Here is a 24,475-nt window from a genome sequence, read left to right on the forward strand (position 1 = left end):
GTGCCTTCGTCTGTTCAGCATTGACAGTGCGTTTTCTGTATGCCAGGTGCTGCGTATCCTGCCTTGGGGATTCAGGGTCGCATGAGGTGGCAAGGCTGTAAGCCAAGGGTCCTGGTTCAGTGAGACAGGGACCACCCAAAGGCTATCACCGGGGTTGCTGGCCTCCCGAATACCTTCACTTGCAGCGGGGCTCTCTGCAGGACAGGCCCGAAGGGTGGAGTCACCTTAGACAAACTGAGGCCCCAAGGCCTGTATGGGGGTCCCTGCCTGGACACCACTGATGCTCCAGGGGGCTGGAAAGCCCAACTGTGTGAGCCCAGGAGCGGCCCCTCAGGGTGACATTTTGGGCACTCCGGGGACATCAGGGAAAGGGGCTGGGGTGGCTGACCCAGGAGGGACAGCTAACTTTCCAGAAGTACCTCTCCCTGCCCTCCTCTGGGCTGAGACCAAATGACTGTTTCCAGACAATGTTTTCATTTTAATTTACAGTATCCAAGGGCTAATCTCAGGTGGGACTTCTCATATTGACTGCAAGCAGAGTACACCCATTTTATAACTCCTTTATCTTACTTACGTAAGGACGACAGATAGCAACTCCTTCACACATTCATACCTTTTCTGAGAGGAAAATGGTGATAGGGCTGCATGGACCCATTTTATCAGCTCCTGTTTCAATACTGGCATTAGGAATGATAAACAGTGATATAAACAGTTATTTAACATAAAGGTTAAGTTGATCAGAATAAGCCCCGAGGGCTGACACAGGTCAACCAAACCCTCCATTGCCTAAGTTTACCATTAAGAAAAAAATAACCCGAGAAAATTAATCAAGTGAAACCGAAAAGTAAAGAAAGGTGTGGGCTACTTTTAAAAGTATTCTCCCATTTAATCTACTTTTTGCAGCCGAAAGTGGAACTGGCCCTCGCTGGCTTGCCCAGGCTGAGACTCCTGACCTCAGCACTGAACTCGGTGGCTACAGAACGGGCGAGTAAGGAAGCTGGGGCCGGCTGCAGGGTTTCAGTTCGAGTTTGCTGGTACCTGGCTGGCTACTTCTTGAAAATACTATGTTCCCCACCCCCAAAATCATCTGTTTCAAAAATAACAAATAGGGCATATTTTCCCCTCCAAATAGAAATAAAAGACAGGTTGACTTTTTTGTGTGTGATATTTTTCTCCTTTGGTGCCCAAAATAAAGCCAGATGAAATAAGTGTGTGGGGAAGGGAGAGAAGAAAAGGCAGCTAGTATGAAAAGGAAAACTTCTGAACTCAGATTTTAGAATCTTTTGATATTGCTTATCTCAAGAGACTATAGGTAAAGAGACCACTTAGTAATGCAAATGAGCTGATGAACTATAACTAGATACTTAAATTCCAGAAAAACAGGGAAGAACTTTTGCAGCTGGCCCCATCGACAAGGAGCGGGTTTAGAAGCATAATCTTTATAGTAGAGTGTTTCCTTAGAGACCTCCACGTTCTCTTATCACTCCCATTTCACAGATCTGAAAACAGACCCCTCTGCCTGGCGCCACTCCTCTACTCCCCAAAGAAGCCTTTTTTTTTTTTTGTAATTAAATATAATCTTAAAGTGTGTGACTTACTGTCAGAAAATTGAAAATTTGCAGATCTGCTCGTGTTAGACAAATTTATATTTGCAGGATAAAATGCTTAGTAAAAGTTTCATATCACATCTACTATTTTTTTTTTTTTTTTTTGACATGGAGTTTCGCTCTTGTTGCCCAGGCTGGAGTGCAACGGCGGCGTGACCTTGGCTCACTGCAACCTCCACCTCCCGGGTTCAAGCAATTCTCCTGCCTCAGCCTCCCAAGTAGTTGGGATTACAGGCATGCACCGCCACGCCCGGCTAATTTAGTATTTTTAGTAGAGATGGGGTTTCTCCATGTTGGTCAGGCTGGTCTCAAACTCCCGACCTCAGGTGATCTGCCCTCCTTGGCCTCCCAAAGTGCTGGGATTACAGGCGTGAGCCACCACACCCGACCACATCTACCATTAACAGCAAATGCTGACTGACGTTGACTGTCTCTTCGGCCAATGCAAAGACCAGGCTGTTAAAGGATAGCTGCAGCCATCCGCCTCTGACAGGCGGCCAGGACTCACGAGTGACCTCAGTGATTGTTGTCAGCTTTCAATGAACTCATAAATCCAGATGTGTGGTGGAGGTGCAATGCCCTAATTACATGTTTTATGAACTTTCAACTAAGTGTAGATTTTTAAGATTCATTTTTATGAACAATTAGATAAAAGTGACTTCATAATAAAGAGAAATGGGATTTTAAAAAATGTGAATCTATTCTAAAAGATGGATCATTTGGCTCTTTGGTTTGATATTTGCTTCAATATCCAATATCAGCCAACCTTGACCTGGACACTGTAGTCACAGACTCTTAACAGTCAGCTGTGACTTCAGAGACCATTTGGATGAAACTGTTTAATGGGAAACCTCTTTCATGACAGTCCTGCCTTGCCAGTCAAACTCCGCCTGGACACGCTTAGGGACGAGATGCTGACTCTCACAGAAACTACCTAATCTTTCTTATTTGAGTAAACCTCACCTCCCTGTAACTTCCTCCTCATTCTTTGGTTCTCTGACAGCCTCGGGATATTTGAAGGCAACCTGGGTTGGCCCCAGCCCTTCCAGCACCTCCTTTTTCCAGCTTGGACTAGAAGCTCTTGGCGTGTGTCAGCTGTTTGTGACATGACATGGGTTTGAGACTCCTTCTTTCCCAGCGTGCCCCACAGGGGAGGTCTCTATAGCCAGGCCCACCTGGGGACAGCAGAGCAGAGCCCTCCTTCTACGTCCCGGACCTAAATTCTGCAGTAGGGGCATCTGCCCTGACACCCTCCAACAGGGTCATGGTAGAAGATATGAAGCAGAAGTCTGCGAGGATTTCATCTTCCAGCTTTGAGGACTGCGTATCTGCCCACCCACCCCCATTTTGCCTTGTCTTTGGTGGAAGCTGAGCTGCACCTGGAGCTGGTGGGTCTGTGACCGAAGATCTGCTTTGTACAACAGCAACAACCCCTCCTCTTGCTTGCCTGATGTGGACACACTCACCATGCTTCTTAACTTTTGTAAAATTCTACAGTGGAATCTTCAGGACTAGGGCCACTGAGTGGTCTCCTGGGTATTTCCTGTTACTTCGACCATCCCTCACTGGGCACCTGCCCACTCTGCCTTTATTTCCAGGGAATTTCCTCCTCAGGTAAAACATAGCAGAACACAGATAACACACTAGCTGATTTCTTGGTTTTTGAATCCGAAAAGCCCTGGCACAGGACTCACGATGAGCCTCAGAAAGGATTTCTTGAGATGGGAAGCTGGACAGCTGGAGGGAAAGTGGGCCCCCAGAGTGGCGGCCCTCCCCGGGGACCCTGTATTCTGCCCCTCACGCCCTGGGCTGGTGGTGGAGGTGGGGTCGGGGGCTGACCTCAGAGTGCCCAGCGTGGAGCAGGGAGAGAGGAGAGGTCTGTGGGTGTGTCTGGAGGACCAGGTTGGGAGCCTTGCGGAGGTTTCTGTCCTGGAGCCATGAAACGTTTCCTGGACACCCAAGGGCTGCATGGGCGTGGCAGGGGAGAGGCGTAAGGGGTTCATAATCACAGCACAGTGAGGGGCAGCCAGGATCTGCCTGCATCCCAACCAGAGGACCAGCAGGGCATCTCCACAGCACCCCACATGGGTGGACCCTGAGGCCCCACCCATCCCCAGGCGATCCTCCTGTCTCCTGTGGAATCACAGGGACCCCAAGTTGGTGCAGAGCATCCCTGCCAGTCCAGAATGGGGCTTCTCATCGAGGTCAGCTCACCTACAGAAAAAGGAAGTTATGTTTCCTACACAGTTGCAACTGGGAACTGAGTTCAGCGCCCACTATGCATTTAGCAACAATCACATCTCTCCTTCTGAGTTAAAATACCTATTCTGGGTAAGAGCAAGATGGAAAATACAGCTGTGCAGGGAGACCAGCTTCCTCCTTGGACATGCAGGAAACCCATTTTCCAGATGGCTGTGCCTCGTATTTCAGGACAAATGCTAAGGTGATTAGGGGTAAGGAAAAAATACATAAGCTGTTTATTCACTCATTTATTCAGCATTTATGGAGCATCTGCTATGCCAGGAAATACAATGATGAATAAAATAGACAAGGTTGCCCACCAACATGTGCATGCAGATTTCGTCTTTTCTGTGTACAACCACAACCCCAGGAGGCAAGCCCACTGGGACACACATCCCGGGATGCTGCGTAGAGGAGCTCTAAATATTCCTCCTCATATCAACCACTGACCTTGTCCCTGGGGTGTGCCCTCGGCCATCACTCTTGAGGAATGAGGTGGATCCTGAGTTCTACTTGCTAGTCCAAATGTTTTTCTTGATGGGTCCTGCCACTGATTTCCTGAAGGTGTGTCACATTTCCAGTTGAACTTACCCAAGCATTCACAATCATGGGTGGGACTAAAGTATATATTGTCACTCTTTTCTTTAAAGACCATGAGAACAGGCCCGGTGACCTGTTAAATGAAGAGGTGACATGACATGAGCTGTGGCAGGGCTCAGCTTTTCCTTTCTTTAATAATAGCTTTATTGAGATGTAACTTGCATGCCATGCCTTTACTGACTTAAAGGGTGCAATTCAATGCTGTTTAGTGGATTCAGATCATGTAACCATCGTCACGATAGATGTGAGAACATATTTATCACCCTTCAAAAAGCCCTGTACCTCTTAGCAGCCACTCCGCCTTTCTCCCTCCCACCCCCAGTCATTGACACCCATAAATCTATTTTGTGTCTCCCTAGATTTGCCTTTTCTGGATATTTCTTGTAAACGGACTCAGACAAAATGGATCTTCTGTGTCTGGCTTCGTTCACTTAGCCTGATATTTTCAAGGTTCATTGCAGAATGTATCAGTGAAACTTGTACCAATACGTCGTTTCTTGTCATGGCCAAATAACATTCCATTGCATGAATACAGCACACTGTTTATTCACTCGTCAGCCGATGAACATTTAGATTGTTCTGACTTTTTGCCTGTTATGGATAATGACACCATTCATATACAGGTTGAGCATCCCTAATCCAAAAATCTGAAATCCAAAATGCTCCAAAATCTGAAACTTTTTGATCATGAACATGACACCAGAAGTGGAAAATTCTACACCTGACCCCATGTGACGGGTCCCAGTAACAATGCAGGTGCACAACACAGTTTATTCAGCGTCCCTAAGTGAAAACACATCCCCCTTCAGCTGGGAAATATTTTTCCATAACACGCCCCGACTCCCCCCAGGACAGCACACCTACAAAGGGTAATAAAATGGCAAGTGTGCAGGCTGGATGCACCAATGGCAGGTTCCCCACAGGGCCCCACAAGGGGCCAAGACCCACAACATGAGTGGCTGAGACAATGACACCTTTGCTTTCTGATGGTTCATTGTACACACATTTTGTTTCATGCACAAAATTATTAGAAATGTTGCATAAGATTACCATCAGGCTGTGTGTATAAGGTGTGTATGAAACATACATGAATTCCGTGTTTAGACTTGGGTCCCATCCCCGAGATATCTCATTATGTATATGGAAATATTCCAAAATCCTCCCCCCAAAAAAATCTGGAACTTGAAGCACTTCTGGTCCCAAGCATTTTGGATAACGAATGCTCAAACTATACAAGTTTTCATGTGGATATATGTTTTCATTTCTCTTAGGTATATATCTACGAATGGAGTTGCTGGGTCATATGGCAGCTCTATCTTTAACCTTTTGAGGAACTCCCAGACTATTTTTCAAAGATGTACAATTTTACATTCCCACCAGTAATGTACGAGGTTCCGATTTCTCTGCATCCTCGTCAACACTTGCTATTGTCTCTTTCTGATTGGAGCCATACTAGTCAGTGGGAAGTGGCACCTCAGTGTGGTTTTGTTTTGCATTTCCCTGATGGCTAATGAGGCTGAGCATCTTTTCATGTTTTCATGTGCTTATTGTCCTTTTGCGTATCTTCAGAGACATGTCCATGTAAGTCTTTTGCTCATTTTGAAATTGGGTTATTGGCATTTTTATTATTGAGTGCATATATTCTAGATACAAGCCTCTTATCAGATACATGACTTGAGAATATTTTCTTTCATTCTGTGGGTTGTCTTTTTTTTTTTTTTAAACTGAGTCTAACTCTGTCGCCCAGGCTAGAGTGCGCTGGTGTGATTTCACCTCACTGCAACCTCCATCTCCTGGGTTCAAGCAATTCTCGTGCCTTAGCCTCCCAAGTAGCTGGGATTACAGGTGTGCACCACCATGCCCAGCTAATTTTTGTATTTTTAGTAGAGATGGGGTTTCATCATGTTGGCCAGGCTGGTCTCGAACTCCTGACCTCAGGTGATACACCCATGTTGGCCTCCCAGGGGGTTGGGATTATAGGTGTGAGCCACTGTGCCTGGGTCTTTTCACTTTCTTGATGGTGTCTTAAATAAAAAGTTTTAAGCTTTGATTAAATCCAATTAATGTATGTCTCCTTTTGTTACTTCAGGACACAGCTTCTTAATCATAAACAAATTAAAAACCTTTTTGAATGCCAATTACCTAAAGAGAGGTGGTGATAAGATTTTTAAAGTGAGATGTTAAGTATGAAACTATTTTTTAAGTTTTTAGCTTAGAGATAAGAAGCAATTGCTATTTGAAAGCAGAATGTTTATTACACTATGGACATGAAAATACTTTTTTCTACTAAATATGAGACCTACTTCCATTGAAGGAACGTGTGATGAAAATCCTTTATGGAAATGTATAAGCATATTTCTGTCAAATTATCCTGCCATAAAATAGTGGCTTTGGCATCCATTCTTGAGTAAAATTAGTTTCTCTTCATTAATTTTATTTTGTACCTCATCCTGGGCACATCTGCACTGTTGAGAGTAGGGTCAGGGTTCCCTGAATGGTGAGGTCAGCTTTCTTGGGCAATTTGGAGACTGTGAGGAGCACTCAGGAAGTCAGCTTTTCTTTTCTGAATTGGCCAATGAAAGTAAGGCCTAGCAAACTCTGAAAACCTTTGGAGGGAAATAAATGCATGGAAGTTCATCAGCTCTGGACTGCCAAATGCTTCCCTGGCAGAGCTGGAGAAACAGCCCTGCCCTGGGGCAGGTGGTTCAGACACGGCCAGGACTCTGTCTGTGGTTGTTGTTCCTTTTCTTCTTCTATAAAAGTGAACGTTCCCAGGCTTGGTAAGTGTGGCCACAAATCAAGTTGTAGAGAAAGTGAGGCCAGCCCAAAGCTTCTAGATTCACTATATCAGAGACCATTCTTTGAATGAACTTGATGATTGAAATTAAAGAGTGAAAAAAGTAAATGAACAAGTTCAATTTATGGGTGAAGTTTCTGTCCTACCCATCTGATGTGGGCTGAACTGTGTCCTGCTCCAACTCCCCCAGTTCCTCAGAATACGGCTGTGTTTAGAGACAGGGCCTTTAGAGAGGTAGTGAAATTAAAATTAGGTGACCACGGAAGACTCCAATCCAGTCTGACTGGGGACTGTGTAAGAAGAGGAGATTAGGATACAGACATGCATAGAGGGTCCACCATGTGAGGACACAGGGAGAAGACGTCATCTACAGGCCAAGGAGAGAAGCCCCAGGAGAATCCAGCCCTACCCAACCTGATCTCAGGCTTCCAGCCTCCAGAACTGTGAGAGAATAAATTTCTGTTGTTTAAGCTGCCCAGTCTGTGGTACATTGTCATCTACAGGCCAAGGAGAGAAGCCCCAGGAGAATCCAGCCCTACCCAACCTGATCTCAGGCTTCCAGCCTCCAGAACTGTGAGAGAATAAATTTCTGTTGTTTAAGCTGCCCAGTCTTGTGGTACTTTGTCATGGCAGCTCTAGCAAACTAATACTCTATTTTTACCAGCTTCTGTAGAGAGAAATTTTTCCCTTTGGAAATGGAACATGGAACATTAAATGAAATGTTGATTGGCTTATATGGATTTCATCATTATTGACTGCTTCAAGCAAAGGTATTTATCTTTTTAGCTGACGTTCATAAAGCATTTATAAAGTGCTTTTATTTTATCTTCACAGTTGATCATTAAAACAAGCAAGGCAGGTGGCTATTATCATTAACTACAGTTCACATGGGAGGAAGTTGAGCAACTTCTCTAAGAAATTCAGCCAGGAAGTAGCAGAGAAAGGGGCTTGAACCCAGGTCCTTGGCCTTGAACCCCTTTTTCCCTCTGGTCAAAACTGCATTCCTGGAACTTATGGCTGGTTATGTTTCTGGGAAAGGCACTACAAGTTGAAATGATGTAAGTCTAATCTAATTTATTAACAGAAAAGTTTCATAATGGAAGTTATATATATATATGTTCTTTGTATAACAATGAACATATATATGTATATATATATGTACATATATATATAAAAGTTTTATAATATAAAAGTTTTATAATGGAGGTTATATATATATGTTCTTTGTATAACAATGAACAAAAATCCCATATGTGATCAAGCTCAGGCTATGTACCTATACAGTACACAGTGAGAACTGGCAATATAATACCTGCTGTTATAAAATTTAATTTCATTTTTAATATAGTTCCCAGGACAGTGTTTGTGCAGAGTAGGACGAAGGGCTAGAGGTTTTGTGGAAACAGCTGGAGATTTCCTGATTTCCAGAGGTTTTGCCTGAGGCTGAGGCTGAGGCTGAAGTGACCCGTGGGACAGATGCTGTGGGGGGATGGGGGAGGTCCCCCGAGGCCTGGCGCTGGGCCATTGAGTCTTTTCACTACTAGGGCCCATCAGGAGGCCGTTGGAACATTGTGGGTACCCCAGGAGCATGGGAGCCTCTCTTGTTGAACCTTCGTTTGTGGAGGGAAGCGTTACCCATCCTTTGCTTTGCTGCCTGAGAACCAGCATGAGACTCAAGCTGCTTTGGTATAATAGAAAGCTGCTTTGCTGTTCTAGAAAACCAGGGCCCTACCACTTAGCAGGACACAAGGGTGGAACTCAGTGCCCAGGAACCGGCTTGTGTGTGAACTGAGGTCCCTCTGAGTGAAGATGCAACATCTAGCTCCAACCCAAAGCATCTCTAAAACACCCGCCTATCTCTAAAACACCAAAGCATCTCTAAAACACCTGCCCTTGCTTTGTGGAGAGTGTAGGGAAACAGGCGAAATCAGCGAGTGGCTTTCCCATGGCTCTAATGGCCAAAGCCCCACGGACAGCTGCCCTGTTTCTTGGTTCTCTAACCACAGCCAGCAGCAGCCTGTTTTCCCTCTTTCACATCATCCTGGTCACACTGGATGTGAAATTTAGGGCATCTGTGTGGGGAGTCCTTGGCCATCTGTGTCTAGTACTAGTGAAACAGGAAGAAGTGCTTTTTCTTTTTCTTTTTTTTTAGAAAGTCCCTGTCCTGAGCCTGCAGCTGGAAGGAAGAGTGGCCTGGCGCTGTTATTTTTAGAAGATGGAGAGCTGGGTGAAGATTGCAGCCCAGGTCGGGGTCTGCTTCCCTTTATGGGGGTGATTTTTCCATGGAGATCCAGTGTTTCCTCTGGGCTCACTCATGAGGAAGATAACCCACTGCACTCTAGAAAAGGTGGTCTGGCGGACAGTGGCTTGCCATGTTGCCTTTTCTGGATCCTGATGAGTCATCTTACAACAGCCCTGCTAGAAGAGAGATGCAAGGCTTTGAGACAAGAGTTCACCTGGTCACCGTCTTCACAATCCCTATACTCTATTTTAAATATAAACAGAACCAAAACACAAGCCAACAAACAAAAAACTCCAAAAAGAACTTTGTCATTTTTCTAATTTTCCCCTTCATCTCCTCTTTTATAGAGTGCACCTGTCCGCCTATTTTCGTATCTCACGTGTCTATCAATCCATCTCCTATCGTCTCTCTATCATCTACCCATCCACGCGGCCATCTAAACCTGACAGGAAATCAGGGAAGCACAAATGTCTCTCACCCCCACATTTTCAGTGGGAAAACTACTCTCTTGTTAGCTGTGAAAATATCACTCCATTGGCCTTTTGACAGATCTCTGGGCCTGAACCTAATGACCCAGTTATATCCTATTTTCTACAGCCCTGATGGGAAAAGGAGGTGGGTTATGTAAAGAGAGAAAAAGAGGATAGATCCATGAGATTGTTCAGTTCCACTTCAGCTTCTCTGTGGAGATGAGACCAAACCATTCCTGACAGAATGGAATGGATTGTTTTCTTCTCCAGATTTCCCAGAAAAGTGATCTCCTCCCGTAGTGGTTGAGCTGTTTGTTTTCTGGGACTGAGATTTAGCAGGTTTTGTTTGTTTGCTGGGTAAGGGCAACACGAGGCGATGAGGCACCATACAGAACTGAGCTTCTGATGTAATGTTAGCAAGCTGGTTGCATTCCCATTTTACACTCTTCCGCTGGTCTAGATAAGATGCTTTAGGAAATGAACACTTAGCTAGCATGAGAGTTTAATAAAAGGCTGATGCTTCATCTCTTGGCTTAATTATTTGATTGCCAAGGAGGCTGTCTTTCCCTACACCTTATTCTTATTCTCAGCTGATAGCCTGGTGCCCTTGACTGTCCAAAACTGTTACAGGCCCATAGTCCAAGACAAGATTCTCATGAGAAAAAGTGCAGGAGAGACAGGAAATGGGACCCCAGGAGTCTGTTCTCATGACATGAATTCAGTGGAAACAATGGGATGGGTCCACTCTTTTCCAGTTTTCGGTTGACTTTCTTCTTTGATGATCTTTCTTTCTCCTGACCCTTCCACCCACCCTAACCCTCTCCCAGGGATGGGAAGCAGGATATTTGCACAAAGCCTTTGTTCCTGGGAGGAGCTCTCACTCTGTCTCGGGTCAAACTCTCCCTTCCCATTCCAACTACTCAGGTACCCATGGACTTCCTGCAGGAACATCTCCGGGAGTCCAGGCTTCCCTGCCCATATTTTATCTGGATGGGAGTAAAACACACCCCTCTAATTCATATAACATCTAAATTGCTTTTAAAAATGGCACAAAATAAAATATTAAACACTAATTGAGATATTCATCGTCCTTTTAACGTTAGTGATGACCTCATCCAAACTGTTCAAGAAAGGTAACCTTTGCTTCCGAGGCAGAAGGTAGGAGCTGTACTGTGAGCTGCCTGTGATCCTGAAGAGCTTGCGGTAGGCGGTGGCCACCAGGGCATATATAGTGTAGACAGGAGCAGGGAATTCAAGGATGTGATTATTGTTAACTTGTATTATGTGTGGTTCCTGTAGCTGATAGAGGTTACTTCAGTGAGTGCTATGCTGCTTTTCAGCCCCCCAGCATCACCTGGCGTTCTGCAGAGCAGACGGGGCTACTCACTCCATCATGGCTAGCTAGTCAAAGTGGACTCAAAGGGATTAGCTTTCTTAATTCAGGTTCCAAATTTAGGGGTACTTGCAGTCAGTACCCAAGGTCTCAATTCTTGACCTTCCAAGCACATCTTTACAATGGCTGCTCGAACATTTTTCTAGCTTAAAGAATTTCCTATTAGAGAAACTCCACTTTTCTCCACCCATGCCTTAGAAAACACTCCTTGTGACATTATCTCAGTACTAGCCTCGAAGAAGCAAGCAGATCCTCAGTCTCTGTCCCTCTCCTCAAGGATGGCTGTGCATCTTTGACTTTCTCTGGCATATGCCATGGGCTGCAGTGGGTTTGTAAGATGACTCTCCAATGCTATCACCATGCTTTGCTAAATGAACATTGCTGTATAATAGTGCTCTACATACAAAGCTTCTTCCAGCTTCATTTTGGTTGGTTTATACACACATAAATTCAGGATGAAATCCATCACCCTTATTCCTGGACTGAAAATGCAGTTTCTGATGCTTGAAACGGAAGACATTTGCCCTTCCCCTAACCTGGGAGTAACCTCTTCTCCAAACAAGCTTCTTTGTAATAAGTATCTGAAAGGCAGCAGCAAATTTAAAGGGTTCAGCATTCAGCTGAAAATTGGAAAATCCACAAAGACAGGTTTACAAAACATTGTTTGCTTTGGACTCAGACGAGATCAAGAGAATTGTCCATATTGCTCACCTCATCTCCCTGACTCTCTCTCCCCTAAAATTTATTTTCACAGTTTTAGGTGGAAAGGCCATTCCCCAGCTGCAGGTGATTTTGAGGCCCCACACCTGGGCACTGTGACTTTTGTATGTTTATGGTCTTAACCTGCGCTAAAAGAATATACATATTCTGGTGCAACTTGTGAAACCCAATACAGCATTTTCAGAGACCTTCCTGACTCTTTCCTGAAGGAAAGTTATCGTCAACTTATGTTGATGAGAAAACTAAACAAGTGGAGGTAAACTTCTCTATAATCAATCGAGATTCTCCCTGCTGAAATGCACCATGCCCACCTGAGAGTTGGAAAAGAGTCACAGGAAAACCCGTACAGGCCTTGGCATAACCCACTCATCCCAAGTCAGACCTAATCACACAGGAAGAATGCGCTTGCTTCTCTTCACAGGCATTGCTCAACCATATGTTCAAGGCAAGGTTTGCGCCACCAGATAAACAGGTTGGCTGCAGAATAGGGTACCTACTCCTGTTCATTTGTTTTAGGTCCATAAGTGAATTTATAACTCTCAGATTATTGCTGTAGGAATCTCAGTAAAGGCTATGAGTGGCTTCATCACCTGTAACACATTATCGCAGGAGCCACAGGTGCAGAGTGAGCGGGACTGCCGTTGCCAATGGCAGGAGACAAGCAGGAAGAGACGCTTGCCAAAAGAGTGTTCTCAAAAGCAAATTCCACCTCTCCCTCTTCTGTGTTCCTTTATGCCTTTTCCCACCCCTAGCTCAACCAGAGAGGAGAAGGAAAGAAAGGCAATATCCCCGAGCATCTTCATTGTGCAATTTTGCAAGAGCAAACATATTTTACTTTTCACTAGGAAATAAAAAGGACAAATTAAGAGGTGTAGGGACAATGAAAATTTCACATAGATAATGACTTAAATATTTTTCCTCAAACTAAGGAGGGGTAAATAATTTTTCGCTTTTCCCAGCGGAACTATTTCGTCTCTCCAAAGCAGGTGTCATTGCTGATGCAAACCTGTTCTCCTAAAAGGGCTGATATTCCAGCAGGTGTGACTAGTAGAGTGGACAGTTGGAACAGGTCCATTTCAGATGAGTCTGGGAGGGTTGTGAGGTGTTGGCATCCCTTACATGCCAACCACAGCTCTAAGCATTTGGGAAGCGAGCTGTTGAAACAGGATCTGTTGTGATGATGTGGTGATGTGTGGCTGGGAATAGGAAGTGGACTCGGAGCTGAGGCTTGGAGGCTGTGGGTACCAGTCAGTACCACGGGCAGGAAACTGAGTGGTTGGGTCCAGTTCCCTAATCTCAAATACAAGAATATTGGAATAAATGTTCTCTATGGCCCCTTCCAAGTATAAGAGTTCATATGAAAGAAAAGTGAATACAGCAAAATTTAGAGATTCTGGGTGGAGCACACCTGTGCATCTTTGTACTTACTCTCACAACTGTTCTGTAAGTGTGAAATTAGGTCAAAATATTTAAAAATGTAAATAGTTCGCATAAGAAAATTCTTTGGTAGATTTAATCTACTTGTGGAAAAATGAGAACTTTTCCTGTTGTCAAAGACAGTATCATGAAATCTGCGATGTATGAAAGATATATCTGATCTTCAACTTCATGTTTTCTGGCATACAACTTCTAAAATCCTTAGAGACTCCAAAGTGATGTCTTTCGTATGCTAATGACGGCAGGCCCTAAGTACCTTCAGGATGGGGCTCCACCAGAAAGACCAAGGCAGGATTGGACCTTTTAGACCTCCTCACCCCATGCAGCCTCCAGGGTTCGTTAACCATGACCAACGGCTTAATCACTCATGGCCACATAATGAAGCCTCCATAGAAACCCAAAAGAATAGGATTTGGAGAGATTCAAGATAGCTGAATGTATGGGGGCTGGCAGGAAGGTGAACAAGAGCTCATCCACGTGCCGGGAGGGTAGTGCACCTCAATTTCACAAAGACAAAAACTCCTGCGCTTGGGACACTTCCGGACCTCCCTGGGTATCCCTTCATCTGGCTTTTACTTCCAACCTTTAAAACATTCTTCATAATAAGCTGGAAAACATGTTTCCCTGAGTTCTGTGAGCCACTCCAGCAAATTATTCAAACCCAAACAGGGTGTCATGGGAGCCCCAAGTTGAAGCCAGTTGGTCAGAAGTTCAGAGACCCGAACTTGAGACTGGTGTTTAAGGAGGAGGGGGACGTCTTGTGGTACTGAACCTCACCCAGTGGGACGTGACGCTGTCTCCAGGTGGAGGGTGTCAGAATTGAATTGGAGGGCACCTATGTTGTCAGCTGCAGGTTGATTGCTTATTTATTAGTGGAGAGAAATCACCTACACTTACGCACAGAAGCCTTCTGTGTTGTTGGTTGTTGTTTTGGTGTGACAGCAGAGGACAAACAGTTCTGAGTTTTTCCACATTCAAAATCAAACTCTTACTGGTGCTCAAGTCTCCTTAGGCACAAGATTTCAGATTAGATACTTTGGAGAACAGATTCTGAATTCAAATACTGCCCAGGTCACATACATCTTGAGACTGGGCCCCCCTACATTCTTCTGATTCCATGTGTGCAGAAGAAGGACCAACACAGAATTATGGAGGAGCTACTATGTACTAACACTCCACCGAGTAGTCTAGTCTATGTTCATCACAGCGAAGAATGTTTTGCATAGAGTACTGTTTTATTTGCACAAGAAATAGCTTAGGTAAAGCAACAGAAGCAATAAATGGCTCACATTTAGGGAAAAAGATGTTTTCAACTTCAGTAGAATGGTGGGGGTGGACTCCTCATAAAGTCATTTTTGATGGGCTTCTCCCTCGTTTAACAAGTGGTGAAATGGATGCCGAAGAGGTTCCATTTCCACGAGGTCCATCCAGGTGGAGGGACGTGGGTCCACATTAGGGGTTGGGAGTGGACAAGCCGTTCTCATAGTAATTGGATGTTTGAGAAGGCCCAGAAAGGTTTCATAGCACAGGCAGTGCTAGGGATGAAGAATACACAACTTTTCCAAATTTCAAGGTAGGAGGTGAGAAGGGGTTCCCACGCAGCCCAGAAAGCTGACTTCATCAGTGCAGCGAGTTGGGTATTTGAAAGGAATTTAAGAAACTCCTGGCTGGGATGAAGGTGTTGGTTTTGCAGAAGGGGAAAATGTGGTCTGGGTGAGGGGCTGAAATCAAACCCTCCTGCTCGTGCCCACTGCCCCACCACTCACTGAGTGCTGTGCCTTTTAGAGGCAAAAGAGCGGGGACCACTGAAAGGAATCTCCCCAGTTTTAAAATACACTGCACTCAGAGGTCCCATTGCCAATCTACGTGGCCACAAGATCTTAAGCACAGACAAATTCAGGCTGTGAATTCTTGACACTGTATTTTGTCCTAAAGAAGCCATCTAGATGTAGGGTGATGAATTGTCCTTGTTGGTCTGGGATGGAGTTGTTTCCAGGGACAAGGGGCGGTCCCAGGCAAACCCAGACGAGCTGGGTGATCCTAAAGGGTCACTCTCACTGCAAAGCATTGTGTTAAAAATTCTCATACAGAATTCACAGAGGGCAAGAAGATGCCTAAGAAAACACAGACAGGATATCATCATGTCTGCCTGTTTTAGGCAACTCTGCTTATTTTTAGTGTCATTCATTCACTCATTCATTCATTCATTCCAACAATGGGTGTGTAGTTACCACTGCTGCCCGGTGGCCCTGCTCAGTTCTGGAGTGGCAGCGGCCACAGTGCAGCAGGCAAGCCGGCCAGTGTTGCAGAGCTCCGAACAGCTGCCTATTACCCCAGGGAAAGAGCTATCTTCCTGGAGCTGGTTGGTTGGTTTGTTTGTTTGCTTTTTATCACACATAACTTTCTTAAGCAACTGACTTTAGCAGAGTTATTTACGTATCTTTGTTTTCTTTCTGGACAGTTTGTATATAGGAGGGAGAACTTTATTTTACCAAAGACAGTAATGGAAGGTGTTACCTATCCTGGCCAGGCCCAGAGTAGCGTTAGAAGCCCTGGGTGCTGGCTGCTTCTGTGGGCATTGCATCAGCTCTCTGAGCCCATTGTCCTGGGTGTAAAATTGGGAAACGATACTCGTTGCTTTTCTTCTTCCAGAGATACAGTGGATTCTACGATAACGTGCATGGAAGTGCATCGTATTCTACATAAGCGCTGTCTCTCAAGTACTGCACGTGTTCGAGCCACTAAGATTTCATGGGCAAGATGACGTATGCATTAGATGCTAAATAATGTGTAAGATGCTTTGAAGCATTCTATTTTCTTGTTTATGAAGTTTTTATAATATTAAATATGTATATGTGTACTATGTTATTATGTTGACTTTTGTTATTTGAAAGCCCTATTTTGATTTCAAATATATTTCATATTTAATTAGTTTTTCTTATAAGAACTTTAGAACACTAATTTTTGGCAAATACAGAAATGTAAAAATAAAAAAGCCTTGACACCAAACACAAGCTGTGTGGGAGAGCTCTGTGGCCGTCCTACTCTTAGGCAGGAAGCCTGGGTCACAGCCTGTGGTCATTTGCCTCCACTGGGAAACTGTGCTCTCAGGGTGGGCACACCCAGGTTGTGGCCTCTGCCCTCTGCCAGCCTATGTGCCTCCCATGCCTCCAGCAGACCTTCCTGTTCTTCTTGACCTCCAAATCTGGGCTGCCAAGGACAGAGCAGAGAGACCCAGGATGAGACAAGCAGGGCCGGTCATGCCAGTGCGTGGGGGACCCGACAGCCAGGGGCGTCAGGCAAGGGCCAGCTTCAGCTCAGATGCTCTGCTGGGACTCTGTTTATCTTTTCCTTTATGAATATATGTGGATGTAATTTGCAAATGAAAAAAAGCAACCCACGGTGAGGCAGTCCTCTTTTACGTTTAAACAACTGCTACTCCCAGTTCCAACAGAAGAAGGGCTTCCCTCCATTTCCCCACCTGAGCCCCAGAGAGTAATTCACTAAGACAGGAGGAAATGTATTAAGGTGATTGTTTATGGAGGGGAGCAGCAGCCACAGTAACAGCACCCTGAAGCCAAAGAGCCACGAGCCACCTCAGGAAGACCAGGTGCTGGTGGCCGCCCCCTGGTCACTGTCTGTCCTGGAAGATGGGAATGGGACCCCGTTCATGGGGGGCTTGCAGGGAAAAGGGAGCTTCTCCATATAAAGTCTGTTCCAGATAATAGGAGACCAGGAAGATTTAAGTTTCCCTTTTCTTCCACTCCATATCCACAATTATTTCAATTAATATGGATTAATTGAAATTAAGATTAATTAATTAATTAATCTCAAAGATTAATGCCATTGATGTTTGAGATTCTGAAAGCACTTTAGAGTCCATGAATTGTTGGTCTTCCTACTACAATGAATAAAAAGAGGATGAATGACTACGATCAGGCATGATGACATGCAGCCCCTTTTAGAGGTGAGATTCTTCATCTGCAAACACAGCAGTTACCAGGGGGACAACGTGGTCTCTCAATGCATGCTCTCCCCTAGCAGAGGGAACCTGCTATCTAAATCTGTTGCTCCATCAGACCATCTTCTGTTCCTCAGTTCCTCTATTGAGACTGTCTTTTCATCCAGAGTTTGCTTTTGGCCAGTGGCTTTCTCAACTTAATGAAGACCTCTGGCTTAGCTTCCAAAGACCCCCCAAAAATGCTTCTTTCCACAAGTAAATTGCTGTTTAAGTTTTAAGCATTTAATTTCACTTTTACAACAAATGCTTAAAAACACATACAGATTATGATGAATTCCATGTTTGAGGAAACAGTTTCAGAGAAGTTGGAGGGTTTGCCAAAGCGGAATCTCAAACCTAAAGTGGTGGAGTGAGGTTTGGAAGCCGATTCTTATTCTAAATTCTGTGCTCTAAGCAGTGGTCCACTAGGAACCCCCACAGGCTGTGCTGCTGAGACAAGACTTCTACAGTCCACTTTGATACAAGTGCTAAGGGACTTGGGTCTGGTGTGTTGGCAGAGACCCAGACAGTTTCCATCAGTGGTTTGGACTTTATCTGGGGACTTTGGGAGCTTTTGACCCACAGAGAAACACAATTAAGCTGTGCATGATGACAGTCACCCTGGCAGCAGCTTGGAGTGTGGTTACGTGGGAGACTGGACTACCAAGCGGATTATTCCAGCAGTTCAGGAAGAAGTGGGGAGGCATGTTCACCATCAGAAAGTGGCAATAGGAATGGAAAAACCAGACAGAATAAAAATCAAACACCACCAGCACTGATGAGCTTTAAAAGCCGAAAGAGAGAGGAGTGAAAGGAGACAGCCAGGTGAATCCTGGTTGACTTAGGTAACCAAGAACAGGAAGGTGAGGGCAGAGATGCTAACGGTGCTTCTGGCCATCCAAGTCTGGGGCATAAGCCGGGAACTGAGATGAAGATGTTCAGTAGAACTCTGAAAATAGGGCACTGGGGAAGGAGGGCGGGTTAGGGAGGTGCAGGTTAGGAGAGGTCTGCGGAGGGATGGTGGCTGATTGCTGGTGGTGCATAAAATTGCTGAGATGGGACATAGGGGAAGAGAGTTCTGGACTTTCGGAGGAGTCTCAGCAGAGTTCCTCTGAAGTATGGCTTTTTTTTTTCCGTGAGGTTTGTTGAGTGCCTTGCCTTTGTTTCAGGATTACTTACACATTAGAGTGTTAAAAACAAATAATTACCACCCTTATGTTAGCATTTGGGCCACTGTCATAGGGGTCTTCATTAAAGCAAATTCCATTTCAGTGAAAAGCCGTGCGGCACAGTTCCCTGCCTGCTTCTTTTTAACTAAGAAGGGTTTGGCCTTCAACAGTGAGAAAGAGCAAATCGTTATCCTGAGCTATCCAAACATCTAACTGATCACTTTTACCTCTCGGTGGTGTTGGTCATAAACCTGGTAGAACGACTTCTCCAAACAAGCAGAAAACATCCGGCTGCTTAATCCTAAACCAAAGCCAAACTCATTTTAAAATGAGACAGGAAAGCTCTTAGAGGCAAATGTGACAACCCCACCCTTCTCAAGATCAAACAAGGTAATGTGACTTTCAGTATTCTTTTAACTCTGGGCCTTAATCACCCTGAGAATAGGGGCAGCTGATGTTAGTCATGTCTAATTAAGATTGCTCTGTGCCATTTGGTTTCTAATGACGGCCATTGCACTCTTTCCCACATAGTGGTTGGTCAACCTGCCTCCATCTATCATCAAGCATTCTCATTTAGTGGTAGTAATTATAACTCCAAAGTCAATAGCAGTATCAAAGCAAGGTTAAGTAAACACCATAAAGTTATTAGGGATGAAAATATCTACAAACCTAGCAATATTATTTGTAGATATACAGTGGAATCAGGATGTCACATAACCACTTTTTAAAGGATTGGAATGAAAAGTTGGGGACACTGGGAGGTGGGTGTGATGGGGGTTCCAGATGAGATGATAAAGTGGGGTTGCCAACAGGACCCCAGGCCTTGTGCCGCAAGTTCACAGGTTCAAAGCCGGCCGAGGGGTGGTGATAGAATATTTTTAGGTTTATGTGATGTATCAGTGAATGACTCCCAGCACCATTCTCACGGAACTCTCCATAAAGCAAGCCCTACTGGAGAACGGGAACAAAATGAAATATAATGTTAGATTGTGAGCAAAACCTCGAATCAGTGTTTCTGCTCATGAGTTTATGTAAGGAGAGGAAATGAGATTGTGTCACCCAGCCAACCCCTGCCCTTTCCTCGTGGGTGTTTCTTAACCAAATCAAACTTCAGTCCACACCCTAGAAGGGCAAAGAAAAGGTATCATTGTTGGGCCACTCCCTGTTCTATTCTTTCATGAACTCACAGAGAATTTCCTGCTTTTGGGTTATAAGTCTCCATATTCCATGAGAATGTTTAAAATTACTGAAAATTTAGTATCTATGGAGGGGCCTTGGACTTGCACTCCCTCCCTCTCTCCATGCCTGCACATCTACATAGGTTGATTCAATACCATTTAATGGTACGTGTGCTTGTGTGTGTGTTCACATACACACACACATGATGTATAGGTGATTATATCTACAGGACCTACACACACACGTATACATACATGTGATAATCTTAGCTCAGGCTGCTGTAACAAAATACCACAGACCGAGGGGCTTCAACAACAGATACTTATTGCTCCCAGTTCTGGAGGCTGGAAGTAGCAGAACAAAGTGCCAGCAGGTTCGGATTTTGTGAGACCTCTCTTCCTGGGTTTCAGACAGGCCACCTTCTCATTATGTCCTTACATGGCAGAGAGAAAGAGAGAGAGAGAGAGAGAGAGAGAATGTGTGTGTGTGTGTGTGTGTGGAAGAGAAAGAGGAGAGAGGGAGAGAGTGCACACATGTACAAGCTCTCTGGTTTCATCTTCTAAGGTCCCATCACAAGGACTCCACCCCCATGACATCATCTAAACCTAATTACTTACAAGGGCCCCTTCTCCAAATACCATCACATTGGGGTTTAGGGCTCCAACATATTAATTTTGGGAGGAAACAATTCAATCCCTAAGGACTGACTGAGGACATTCTCCTGAATTTTGTAGACTAACGTAACATGGCTGTCTGAACCGAATTAAATTTTCTGTTACATTAGTTCCTTGGGAAATATTTTATATTATTTAATTAATTAATTAATTTATTTATTTCAGATGGAGTCTCACTCCGTCGCCCAGGCTGGAGCACAGTGGCACAACTTCGGCTCAGTGCAACCTCTGCCTCCTGGGTTCAAGCGATTCTCCTGCTTTAGCCTCCTGAGTAGCTGGGACTACAGGTGTCTGCCACCAAGCCTGGCCAATTTTTCGTATTTTTAGTAGAGAGGGGTCTTCATCTCCTGACCATGTGATCTGCCCACCTTGGCCTCCCAAAGTGCTGGGATTACAGGCGTGAGCCACCACACTCAGCCCCTTGGGAAATATTCTTAGGCACTGAGAACAATTTATGTGTTCAGACAGGTTTACAATGGACCGTCTTTGAGAACAAAATGATGACCCCATTCCCTCCAAGAAGTAAATTTGTCTTTTATTTTCTTTTCTGAATTTCTTGAAAAATCCAAGAAATTCTCATGACTGCTTTCTGTTGTCCCCAGTAAAACAGGGACCACACTGCACATTGCTCCCCTTGTCCCCACCCTCCATACCCTAGAGGATTAATGCTGTTGAAACACTGGGACTATCTGCTGAGTGAAAAATTTAATATTTCTGTGTTTCCTACGTGCATTACCCTTCAGGAGTATAGAGCAGTCACCCACAGCCGGTTTACATTTGTGGTAAAATACACTCAACATAAACGTTACCATTCCAACGCATGCAGTTCACTGGCGATGAATACATTCACCCTGTTGGACAGCATCACCGCCTTCCATCTCCAGAACCTTCTCTTCCCAGGCTGAGACTCTGTACCCATTAAATGATAACTCCTCATTCTCCCTCCACAGCCCCTGGCAACCCCATTCTTCTTTCTGTCCCTATGAGTTTGATACTATGTGAGTGCCTCACATGAGTGGAATCACACAGTATTTCATCTTTTGTGCCTGGGTTATTACACTTAGAGTAACATATGCAAAGTTCATCCATGTTATAGCATGGGTCAGAATTTCCATCCTTTTTAAGGCTGAATAATATTCCATTTTTTAAAACTGTTTACTCACTCGTCCATCCACTGCCTATATTTGTAAATAAAGTTATTTTTGGAAAACAGCTGTGTCCAGTCGTTTACACATTGTCTGTGGCTAGGCAGTTGCAACAGAACTTTATGGACCACAAAGCCAAAAATATTTACTCTCTGGATATTTACAGAAAAAAGAATTGCAGCTCCCTGTTACAGAGAATACTCTAGAACAAGAAATTGTTTCTGATGAGAAAGAGACAAACATGTTTCAAGGCCCAACGGTCAAAATCCACCACCCCCGCCCCACACCTGGAGGCGGACTAGCGCGGGTCCTGTGCACCTGCCTGGCCTCTGGCTCTGCGCGCCCCTCCACGGACCAGTGACGTCAAGTGGGGGGTGGCTTGCTTGCAGTGGCAGGAGGATTTCTTTGCACATTCCTCACAGCCCATTTTGTCCCAACTTTGTTTTAGCCACAAGAGCGCGTCTGCGTGGCCAGCACCACCAGCAGAGGAGACCCGAGTGTAGGGGCGCCTTCTCCCCAGCGCGTTTGCGCACAGCCATCCCGCTCTGGGTGCTGGTGGCGGGTCCCAGCACCAGGACCCACCCGAGGGCAGCCTTGGTGCGTGGTGGAGGAAGACCGTCTGTCCTGCCCTGTGCATGGCGCTGCCGACAGTGACAAGGACTCTGCTGCGAACGGGCGGGCCCTCTGCGCTCAGGCCTGGCTCTCAGGGCAGCCTCCTGAGAAACGGACTCCGCAGCGGCAGCCTTTGAGACGTTTACTAGCCACACACCAGTCCTGACAAGTATTCCCAAACCCAGGCAGGACCTTCTTAGGCTGTCCCAAGAATCCCCTAGATGAAATTCCAACGTGGAATGTGCTCAGGGAGGTATGCTAGACAAGTGTATTTTAAGATACAATTCACAGAGCTCTGGCAACACTGAGGCCGTAGGCATTTCCAAAATTAGGAAGAACTTGAGCTAGAATTTGAAGGTTAGGTGAACATCCTCACATGGACACACGTGAGGAAGGAAGAGTCTTCCTTTAAGGACAATGTAAGATGCTGGGCATGGTTGTTGGAACGAAGCTAATGAATGGCTTTGCTATTATCATTGATACTTCCATGAATAATTGTTTCTTTACTTAAAGTAATTAATAAAAAGTTGTATAACTTCTTCATTGTCTCGTTTAATTATAATTAATAACAACTAATTTATAAAATAGCATCAATTTCCTATCCCCAGCAAGAGGCATGTTTAATGCACAATGACGCTCCCAAACTGTCTTTGCTGTCATCAAACCTCCGAGGGCTTGAAACAGAGGACCTTTTATTTACAGTTTGCACTTGTTTTTAAAGAGTGTGTTCTCATAGTAGGTTTGCTATGTATGAAATCTGTACAAAGCAGAAGACAGCAAAAGCATCAGCCGCCCAGTTTCCCTCAACCGGCAGACATCATGCTTCAGTAGGACGTGTGAGGGACTATTCAGTCACCCAAGATACGCAGCAGGTGACCAGGGCTGGGTATTGCAGTCTTCCCGGAAAGGTGGGATTCTACTGTTGTAACTACTAGAGTGCCCTGCTGACAAAATGACATAGTTAATTCCAATCAGAAGAGCCCTACCTACCCTATCCCATCCCACTTGGGAAGCAGAAAACTTCTCACATCCAGCCAGCCACCTTCCAGAATTAGACCCACCCACATGAGTGGTACATGCATTCTAAACTATTTTCCTTGGAGGACTGAGATGATGTGTGAGGCATCAATGCTCTCTGAGCCCCAGTGGTCACACTCAATTACATGATCAGAAAGAGAAGCTAGGACTTTATTATATAGCTTTATATTTGTGATTATAGCAAGCTCCTAGAAGCTCTGGGGTTTCATCAGGTTAATGAGCTATACTAAAGGTCACAAACTATGGCTCTTAGACCAAATTCATCCTGTTGCCTGTTTTGTAAATGAAGTTTTATAGGAACCCAGCCAAGCTCACTTGTTTACATTTTGTCAGTGGCTGCTTTGATGGATGCTGTCTCTGCAATGGTAGACTTGAGTAGTCGAGACAGACACCTTCTGACTCACAAGGCCCAAAATATTTAATATCTGGCCCTTTACAGGAAAAGTTTGTTGTACCCTGAGCGAGGCTCATGCTGAAGGGTATCTTAAGTTCATTAACTCCAGTCTATGTGCAGGAGGTCAGAGATCCCTTGCGTAGGCCTGTCCTGTTCCTACACAACAGTCACTCCTACCAGAGCATGCTCAGGAAAGAAAACTATTTGATGTGAACATAAAAGGAAATGTATTCTATACTGCGCTTTCTAATCCTTTGCTGCTTTACTTCTGCAAATGCGATTATCAGTATCCTTTCCATTAGGCATAACATGCCCTAAAGTGACTGTCAGGTTATTTTAATTATTTATTTATTTATTTATTTAGAGACAGAGTCTTACTCTGTCACCCAGGCTGGAGTGCAGTGGTGCAACCTCGGTTCACTGCAACCTCCACCTCCCAGGTTCAAGTGATTCTCCTGCTTCAGCCTCCCATGTAGTTGGGATTGCAGGCACCCGCCACCATGCCCAGCTAATTTTTGTATTTTTATTAGAGACGGGGTTTTGTCATGTTGGCCAGGCTGGTCTCAAACTCCTGACCTCCAATGATCTGCCCACCTCGGCCTCCCAAAGTGCTGGGATTACAGGCTTGAGGCACTGCCCCCGGCCATTTTAAAGACCCAGAGACTCTTCCAATCCTTCCAATCCAACAAAGCCTTTCTTCTTTTTCTCTCTGGGCCCTTGGCCTTTGCTGACGCTTGCTGCTTGACTTTTCCTCCCT

The 24,475-nt window shown here is 44.9% G+C and overlaps 1 long non-coding RNA gene across 1 annotated transcript; it reads left to right on the forward strand.

The window, feature by feature from the left end:
* Positions 1 to 2,582: 2,582 nt before the first annotated feature.
* Positions 2,583 to 11,027, forward strand: LOC129039228 (uncharacterized). Its single transcript, XR_008503290.2, has 3 exons — positions 2,583 to 3,221; positions 8,080 to 8,303; positions 9,398 to 11,027. It is a non-coding gene; the product is annotated as an uncharacterized LOC129039228 (long non-coding RNA).
* The last annotated feature ends 13,448 nt before the right edge of the window (positions 11,028 to 24,475 follow it).

This window comes from Pongo pygmaeus, chromosome 5 (genome assembly GCF_028885625.2).
Source record: "Pongo pygmaeus isolate AG05252 chromosome 5, NHGRI_mPonPyg2-v2.0_pri, whole genome shotgun sequence".
Lineage (NCBI taxonomy): Eukaryota > Metazoa > Chordata > Mammalia > Primates > Hominidae > Pongo > Pongo pygmaeus.